The 7683-nt window shown below is 41.4% G+C and overlaps 1 long non-coding RNA gene across 1 annotated transcript; it reads right to left on the minus strand.

Moving 5' to 3' along the window:
- Positions 1-3722: 3722 nt before the first annotated feature.
- LOC149975155 (uncharacterized) lies at positions 3723-7249 on the minus strand. The gene is made up of 2 exons (XR_016488861.1): positions 6889-7249; positions 3723-4095 (listed from the first exon to the last, which is right to left on the minus strand). It is a non-coding gene; the product is annotated as an uncharacterized LOC149975155 (long non-coding RNA).
- Between the last annotated feature and the right edge of the window lie 434 nt (positions 7250-7683).

A 7683-nucleotide genomic window follows, 5' to 3' on the forward strand; every position in this document is an offset into this window, starting at 1 on the left:
TGCTAACCATGTGTATGTGACAAATATATTTGATTTGATTTTGATTTTGATTTGACAGGACAATCCTCCATTTTGAGAACAGTGGAGCTTAACAATTGTCAAATCAATCTTTATAGTTGTAGTGTACTGGCTCTCTAACCAGGATTTCAGATATTTTCTGGACTGCTAAAGGGGCGCTCAGTCTTAGGAATGTGAAACTAAAATAATTGAAGTTGTCACCCAGAACCTTATTTCAATATTTAAATTGTCAAACAAAATCAACCTTGGGAGAATACAAAGGATATTCATCATAATGCCGTAACATGCTAACTGTTATTTTCAATATTGACTCCATAACGTCACAATACTCAAAGCCCATTGATTGGACGATGTTCAACCGAACGCAGGTCATTGATTGGACAGTGCAGTGTTGTCAGGAACAGGTGATGCTTAAGAGATGATGCCTGGCTTATTAGCGACCGAAGAGCTTTCAGGCAGGGAGGGCAGGAGGACATTCTAATACTTGAATGAGCATCAAAAGGTATCCGTGGCCTCGTCACCTTCTGCACTGACATAAAGAAATGGATTGGTGAGATATCGTTCCTGGTCGGCATTCTACATGTCGCTTTCACCCATTCTGTGTTTTGAGATCAGTGCAGAATCAGGTGCAGGAGAGGGAGCCACTTTAGACTACTGAGATTAAACCAGAAGGAAAACATGTAGGACCGTGCTTCTACACCTGCATTGCTTGCTGTTTGGGGTTTTAGGCTGGGTTTCTGTACAGCACTTTGAGATATCAGCTGATGTACGAAGGGCTATATAAATACATTTGATTTGATTTGACTATATGTTGAAATATGTTTTTCTCTCCATTTCACCGCATTTTCCAGTTACCTGTAATTCCCACAGTTTACCCCAAAAAATGTATGCCAAACAATAAACCATTGATTTTCAAAGAAAAAAATGGGTTGTAACTATTATGATTTCCCATTGTAGCCAATTCAATTGAAGAAATTCCGTTAATTTTTTAGATTTTAATAATTGAATCATTCATAAACAAAATGGATATCGGCAGAGACACTATAACTAACTGGTAGGTCTACATTTCTGTGAACTTTCATTATCCTTCTCCCCTTTTTGGTGACAGGATTGTAAGGCACAAGGCAATGTTTCTGATACTTACAGAAAGCAGAGATGTTTTTCCTAAACTATATATAAAAGTGTTAATATTAGTTGCCAGGGTTATTTACATAAACATGATGCTCTTTTGAGGTGTTTCTAATACCTTGTTAGGTATTTTCTGGTTGACGTTTCCTGGTTGAACCTTTTTCCATCTGTTTGACAAGAAATCAAACTCTGCTTATTTCAATTTTTTGGGGGATGGAAATTGGTTGAAAGATGGATATATGCCTTCATGTCTTACAAATATGAACTCTTAGCTTTCATTTGGCACCCAATTTGACATGCTCCTATGCACTTCACGTTGGTGCTCATGGGTCCTTTTACATGGAAATGACCTTACTCAACACACCCCAGCCATATGCCTCCATGTACTATAAGGGATATGACTACTAGACAGTTAGGTGGATGGGAAAATGTCACTCTTAGTATATTGTCAAACATGGAGCCCATGCTGTTTATCACATTTCCCACCAGCTGTAAATGGTTTCGTCGTAAATGGCACCCTAAGCCCTACATTGTGCCCTACTTTTGACCAGAGCATTATGCTTTACTCTGGGAATTTGGGGCGCAAACAAACATTTCAGGCTAAAAACACTCAGAGTGAGAGCGAGGGGCTGAATTATGCACCAACCTGTGTACTTTCAAACCTCCCCATACATGTATAATTCAGAGAGATGTGAATCACGTTCCAGCTGCCATGGACTGACATACTGTTAATCATTCAGTGTATCTTCACCTCACGCCAGGTTTGCACACACACACAGTGCCATACATATGCACGCAACACACACACTAGAGTTGAATGGCAGGGACCCGGTTACCCAGATTTACAGGCCAAAACCACTCCCTTTTCCAGACCTAAATAACTGCAAGGAACCGGTAAATGATAATCTGATTTATATGAACAGCGTAGCGTGAAATGGAACTGTTAAATGATATGCAATGTCTAAATCTGGCTTCTCTGCGGCCTCTGCATGACGAATCAACAGCAGGGTGGGGACAGACCCATCTCAATATGAAGCACGGTTCACAATGCATGTAGACCTAGGTGGACCTCATCTCCTGGTGACTTTTTTTCTTGGTAGGCCCATAGTCTCACTCATAGTCCATAGTCGTATAAAGACTGAATGTGAGTCTTATTTGCCCAAATCCCCCTGGCTTTTGGGGTTCAGCTTGTTTTTTAATTGTACTTATTAAAAAAAGTTTATTGCTGCTGCAGAGTTTTAAAACAGCCTATCAAATCGTACACCGTTGCTTTAAATCAGTGCAAGCACAAGAGAGCGGTCTTTCTCTCTCTCCATCAACTCCATTCAAAATAGATCATCCTGTTCTAAATTGACATATAGCCCTATATATATATATATATATATATATATATATATATATATATATATATATGATGTTCTAGCTTGCCTTTTCCAGGTAATCAATTAAATTCAGTATTAGCCTCATTCATTATGGGTTATGCATAATAAGCATCTAACTTGTAACCTCTGTAGCTTCCAAAATACACAAGCATCTGTGCTCCAATGGCCTCTCCTTTTTAAAAACCCTCCTTGGCTATTGGAGTCCCATGCAGGAAAAACTAGACTAGGATAGCTTGCTGGACATCATTTTTGTTGTTGTTGTTGTTGCATTTCTTATACAAATAGACTATTCGAAGAGGAACGCAAGGTCTTTTGTTGCTGAATGTTAAATGCAGCAGCCAATAGAACTCACGGGAAGTTTGAAAGTAGAGTGAACACGCGATGGAGGTAGGCTATAGCAGTTATTTATCCAGACCCATAGCCCTTCAATCTTTGCGAAGAGAAGTGAAAGCCTTCTGCATCCAATTCTTATCGTATACTATTCAAGGATGCCATTAGAGTGATTAAGATAAGGACAACGAAACGTATTTAATCTAGCCTAACTGTCGAAAGCGAGGAAAGATTGAAGCAACAATAGAGAGAGAAAGAGGAGGTAGGCTAATAACATTAGGGGAAATATTATGAAAAGTATATATGCGTTGGCCTACTAATTATACAAACAGGCCCTATTATATGAAATTAAAATCCAATGTGGAGCCTATACTTGTACCTTTGTAGGCCGCATGTGCTGCACCAGAATCACATGTTTTCTTCTGTTGTTTCATGGTTTGAACGTGTAATTCCTATCCATATAATACAGTATGATACAAACAGTACAGTAATGCAGTTCACACTCAAAAAGATTAGCCTACTGGAGCTAGTTTCATTTATTTACCCAAGAGAGCATATAGCTAGCTACATCTTTGGGCTTTTATGTTTTTATTTTGTGCGTAATGTGAGGTAGCCTATATTAAATATCGATTGGATAATGGCACAATCATTTGGCCTTTTTTTGGGCTAGGGCTCATTAAATGTTGGTAATGTGGGGCTCATAAAATGTATTTAATGTAGGGCTCATCAAGCTCAGGTAGCATCAGGTTTGAATTGTCATGCTGATCAAAGCTCTAATCAAATCCAGACATGTACAGTACCAGACACAAGTTCGGACACACCTACTCATTCAAGGGTTTTTCTTTATTTGTACTATTTTCTACATTGTAAAATAAGACATCAAAACTATGAAATAACACATAATAACCAAAAAAGTGTTTATACAAATTATATTTTATATTTGAGATTCTTTAAAGTAGCCACCCTTTGCCTTGATTGACATCCTTGCACACTCTTGGCATTCTCTCAACCAGCTTCAACTGGAATGCTTTTCCAACCGTCTTGAAGGAGTTCCCACGTATGCTGAGCACTTGTTGGCTGCTTTTCCTTCACTCTGCGGTACAACTCATCCCAAAATATCTCAATTGGGTTGAGGTCGGGTGATTGCGGAGGCCAGGTCATCTGATGCAGCACTCCATCACTCTCCTTCTTAGTCAAATAGCCCTTACACAGCTTGGAGGTGTGTTGGGTCATTGTCCTGTTGAAAAACAAATGATAGTCCCACTAAGCGCAAACCAGATATGATGGCGTATCGCTGAAGAATACTGTGGTAGCCATGCTGGTTAAATGTGCCTTGAATTCTAAATAAATCACAGACAGTGTCACCAGCAAAGCACCCTCAAACCATCACATCTCCTCCTCCATGCCTCACCGTGGGAACCACACTTGGAGATTATCCGTTCATCTACTCTGCGTCTCACAAAAACACGGCGGTTGGAACCAAAAATCTCAAATTTCGACTCATCAGACCACAGACCAAAGGACAGATTTCCACCGGTCTAATGTACAATGCTCGTGTTTTTTGCCCCAAGCAAGTCTTTTCTTATTATTGGTGTCCTTTAGTAGTGGTTTCATTGCAGCAATTCGACAATGAAGGCCTGAATCACACAGTCTCCTCAGAACATTTGATGCTGAGATGTGTCTGCTACCTGATCTTATGGACATCCGGTTTTGAGATAAATATTGTATAGGGTTGTGTTCAGTAGAGCCTACTGCAGCAAAGGGTTTTGCAACAGAATTTATGATCCTCCAATCAAACAGTCCTCCACTGTAGGAGGTACTGCAATCACAAACTTTCATTGTGTGTGTGTGTGTGTGTGTGTGTGTGTGTGTGTGTGTGATATATATATATTTTTTTGCAATATATAATCACAGCTGGACCCTCAACTGAACAATCAGATTGTGTGGCTGGAACTAACCATTTAATAAGAATCAGCAGTAGACACTCAAACTGTATCACAACATGAATGTGTTCACCTCCTACAACCTGTACCTATGTCATTAAAAATGACCTCAATGAATATCATGTGTGCTTTTTAAACCAGTTCCTCTCATCCAAGGTGGCTCGTCCTGCACCCTCTACACACTCCACAACTCTCCAATCACAAGCCATATTAGGTTTCCTTGAAATATAATGATGTTCCTCAGAATTAAACATTCAGATGTGCACAGCCCAAATAAATTTCAGTATGATTTACTTTGGAATCCTTCCTAAATCTCAGTGGCACAGTGGCAGGCTGGCAGCACGAAGCACTGTGCATGAGCAATTTCACTTGACTTGTGCTGGTAGTGGTTAGGTCTCTGCAGTCCTGGATTCCTTGAGATATCCCTACCCCATTGAAGTTGAAATGCAAAATGGTTAAGGTAAGGGTTAAGGTGAGGGTTAGGTAAGGCCAGATTAAGGTTAGGGTTCGGGTAAGGGTTGGGACATCCAAGGATCTCGGATAGCACTGATCCTAGTGATTAGTAGTACATACAGTATCTATGAGGTGACACTGCCCCCTAGTGTTGGCACGTGACAGACAGTGGTGAGGGCAGACTATGATAAAATATTGAAACTGAATTTTAGCACACACAGACACACACGCACATGCACTCTCACAAACACACACACTCTCTCATACACACACACACACACACACACACACACACACACACACACACACACACACACACACACACACACACACACACACACACACACACACACACACACACACACACTGACTGGACTCTACAGCCTAATCTCATTGGCCCAGCAGCAAGAAGACCCATTTGGCTGCTAAATTAATCTCTTTAACATTCACAACTGATGAAGCACAACCTCTAGGTCTGGGAGGATGAAAGGGTTGAGGGACCTGCAGAAGACGGGTGGAACAAGGGAGGGAAGGAGAGAGTGACAGAAGGAGAGGGTGAGGGAGTTGTGTAGCGGGAACAGGAGTGTGTGCCAACGGTACACAGAGTCCCCACACAGCGAGCACCTGCCAGGGAGAAGGCATGCTGAAGTGTACCTGGGGAGTGTGTGTCTGTGTGTGTGTGTGTGCCTGTCTGTGTGCATGCGTAGGACGTCTACCGCAGGGTGACCTGCCAGAAACCTGAGTGTCACTAGTGTGTCCAATGGTGTATTACTGTGCTCTGAAAGGAAGACATTTTATTCTTTTTTTTTTACATGTTTTTTACTGGACACCAAAATGACTGGTTTCTTCAATCTCCACCACACAATTTGTAATTACAGAGAGCCAGCTACGGGCCTATATTTAACTGTGGTCCATGGCACTATATGGAATCGGAGATGGCGGATGATTGTAAAAAGGATTTTCTCAAATCACTGTTTTTCTCCAAACCCCTAGTATGAGGAACTAATATTTTTGTTACATCAATGTCACTACTACTGCAATTATCTGTATGCATTTGTTGACATAAGCCTTCATGAAATGAGCCATCCTCATTTGGTCGCCTGGAACGAGATAGTTATGAAATGCTCAAGTAGGCTACTGTCATGAATGCATAATGTATGGATTATGAATGTGTTAAGTAGGAATCCTTCAAATAAACCCTGTTTTATATGACCGTGGATGGGGCCATTTTGATAATTACAATTTCGGACCTAATTACACCTCGGACCTTTGTTTGGCAGCCATTCATATGTCAGTTCTCCATCAAGTCCATTGTTTGAAATAGCTTTGTCAGGTGCGCCACCGTGAAATGGCATGTCTAGCGAAGTCAGACCACCGTTGACTTGTCTCTCACTTGGCCTTATGAGAATTACTACTCGTTTTTTCCCCCCTATCACCAACATCCGACCTCTTCACGTGGAACCCATAAAGTGGCTACCTCTGTTTTCCTCCCTGTGGCGTCGCTAGCGACACTCGTCCCCAGGGAGTGCAAAGTTTCTCATCCTCTCTAGGCTCCGAGTGAGCGTTGAGAAAAAGACAGGCGGGAAAATGAGCGGCTGAGAGAGAAACAAAGCAGAAAAAGGGTTGTCTGTTACCTCCAACAAGGTGCTGAAAGGAAATTTCACGGCTGTTTATCCATTTGCTGAACTCCCATCTTCCATAGCCTGCGGCGGAATTGCCACAAGCCCCACAAATGACTAGAGACTGTAGTCAATTTCCCGAAGTAGAGCCCCATGAAGTCTGGTAATGCCGCAGTCCAGCACACCACGAGAGGAGTATTCTACTCACTCCAAAACATTAGCCCCTAGACTGCTTCTTACTTCTTTTATCGTCTGAACCCCTTTTTCTTCCCGAGGTAAATCTTTTTTCCAACTTGAGAGTATACAGCGCAGCACATCTTCAGTTGAACCTTAATTAGCTTTTGATTTGTGCTCTCTCGTCTATCTTGAAACAGAATTGGAAATGCAGGGCCCACAGACACAAAGTGATAGCTTTGTTTGAGCTGATTGAAGGTTGAATTAAATGTATTTCTGGAGTTTTTTTTTCTTTCATTGGACTCTCATTTGCAGAAGTGAATTTACAGTAACACAACATAAATCAAAAGCGTATGAAAAAGCATGGTTTATAGCTTGCTATGCTTATATAGCCCTTTTCCCAGACCCAGATTAAGCCTAGTCTTTTCAGTGGTGAATCTCCATTGAACATTATTTTTAGTCTAGGACTAGGCTTAATCTGTGTCCGGGAAACCAGCCCATAGAGTGTGTGGTTGAGGGTCCACCCTTGTGTTGCTGACCATTCTCTTTTTGGAAGGCTTGGTACTAACAGAGAGAGGGAGGCGACGCTTGGTTTCCACATCATTTCAACCAAAAAGGTCTACGTGAGGACGTTGA

This window comes from Oncorhynchus mykiss, chromosome 19, assembly GCF_057628025.1.
Source record: "Oncorhynchus mykiss isolate SJ-2025 chromosome 19, ASM5762802v1, whole genome shotgun sequence".
Classification (NCBI taxonomy): domain Eukaryota; kingdom Metazoa; phylum Chordata; class Actinopteri; order Salmoniformes; family Salmonidae; genus Oncorhynchus; species Oncorhynchus mykiss.